Raw genomic sequence first — 2,273 nt, 5'->3', positions numbered from 1 at the left:
AAAAATTGCCCCTTTTTTAGATTATTTCAAGAGAGATTTTAGTTAAATTAATTTCACACAAAATTCGTTTCCTTCCTATAATTTTTCAATTTTTATTTATCCACGTATGAAATGCGAAATATGCCAGATATTTGCTACGTCTATAAGGAACCAACATCCAATTATCCTTTTAAACATTTGTAACCTTTCCTTATGATACAATTTTGACTTTTAGTTTGAGCTCTATCTGATAGAAATTTAGCAATAAAATAGGACTCATTAACTTTTTCTTTCTGTCTTATTTCTATATTTTATTTTATTTATTTTTTTTTTTTGTGTGTGTTCAGTTTGCATTAATAGTCTGGAATGAAAGGTATGACCTACGCTACCTACTAGGGTTATTATAATGTATTTCAGATCTGTATGTTTAATGAACACTACCGAATTTGCAAGCGAACCACGCGGAAAGACATGATGTGTTAAAATTTTGTCGTGATCCTAGATGTGTCTCGGAACTTTTCAGTTTCAGTGGGAACTGAGTACTTAATTTTATCACCAAGTTTAGTATTCATTTTGAAAGTGACTAAATGGATTTTTCAAGCCTAATCTACGTATTTATTTCAATAGTTCTGACAAAAATTTTAAAAAAATCGTTTTTCTATATTACTGTTGGGTTTCTGGAAACGGAACTTTATAATGTTAGGTTCTTTTTTTCCTACGTTTAAATCCAATATTTTTATCTGTGTACCCTTTTCTTTTTCCTCTTCTATCCCCTTTTCTCTCTCTCTCTGTCTCACTTCCGTACCTCTAACAGGTATCAATTAGTTTCAATTTTTCATTGAGATATGTTTAAGTTTCTCTCTACATCAACTTATGAATCTCGTTTCGTTTCATTTTTATTCTTTTAACTTTTTTGACACTAATACATGTATATTTTGTAATTAGAATTGTGCTCATGTTGTTGCTGATTTTAATACGGGAGAGATAGGGGTTCTCTCTACCAGACACAATTGTGGGATAAGAAGATATATATTGGATTTTGATTATTGATTCCAGTATATTTCAAGCATCATTTCTCGGATGTAGGTCTGTGTGATTTTCCGATATATCAATATCGTCGATATTTACACATATCAACATTCGATATCGCAAATATATCAACATCGATATATCCGTATCCTAAATTTTCGATATCGATCTTGGGGAGCCAAGGCATAAGGGGCCCCTAAGACTTACATGGGAGTCGAAATTTTTACAGTAATGCCTACCAATGACAATTCATTTATGACCGCAAATAGCAATGTAAATAAATTAACTTACAAATTTGCAATATTATATACTGTAATTTCTTAGGAGCCAAAACTTATCCCTCCCTGAAAAAGAAAGAAAGAAAATAGTACCTGTGAGAAACAAATGCTTCGAACTTTGACCTAGAATTTATAATAAGAAAGTGTTTTTTTCCTCTCTCTCGAAGATGTCCATCCCGTTTGTTCTTTGAGACCGCTCATTGACTAAAACTGCACACATGACCGCTATATGCAGGCATGCTCTTAGGAAGAATCAGAGATTCGGAAAGGAAACGAGTTTTCAATAATAATAATAATAATAATAATAATATAACAATTGGGTTTACAGGTAGGATCCCGTCTGTTTATCTTTCATAGAAGGCCCCCAAATCTACTACGCTAATGGTGTCCCTTAGTCTGTGTTTATCTCTCTTTCCGTTTCCTGTGCTGTTAGGTGTTTACATTATCTAATCTATGTTTCTACTTCCGAGTTTTTTTTTTTTTTGGAAAAAGGAGATAAACTGCTTTCCTCTGATATCTATTTCTTACCATTCGTCTTATTTTAACTGCTAAAGTAAGATCATTTTGTATATTTTTGTGTCATCCATTTGCCTCACAATAATAAAACCGTCATTTTAACAATTTACTTTTTTCTCCTTTTTGCAGTTTGCCACACTGATATATTTGTGACAGAATTGGTCCAACGCCTTTCGAATTCTGAAGCAACACAACGGCCGAGATTTTTAGGTTGCTTACTATTGCAGGAAAAGGAGAATTGCAGGTGATAATGCACTTTTGGAGTCGTGTATACAAACTTCAAGTCTGGTACCGTTTTCTTCAGTAATTTATATAAAATGTGTTTTAAATCTTAAATATCGCTTGTAAGTTGCAAATAGGGTTAGATATATAGCAGGCAAATGAACAATCAAACTTATATGCTTGGTTATTCAAACATACAACACAACATAGCAGTTGATGAACAAAGAAAGCAACTTACGTAAAGTTAAT

Source organism: Thermobia domestica, chromosome 13 (genome assembly GCF_964235325.1).
Source record: "Thermobia domestica chromosome 13, izTheDome1.hap1.1, whole genome shotgun sequence".
Taxonomy (NCBI): domain Eukaryota; kingdom Metazoa; phylum Arthropoda; class Insecta; order Zygentoma; family Lepismatidae; genus Thermobia; species Thermobia domestica.
This window is presented reverse-complemented; position numbering follows the sequence as displayed.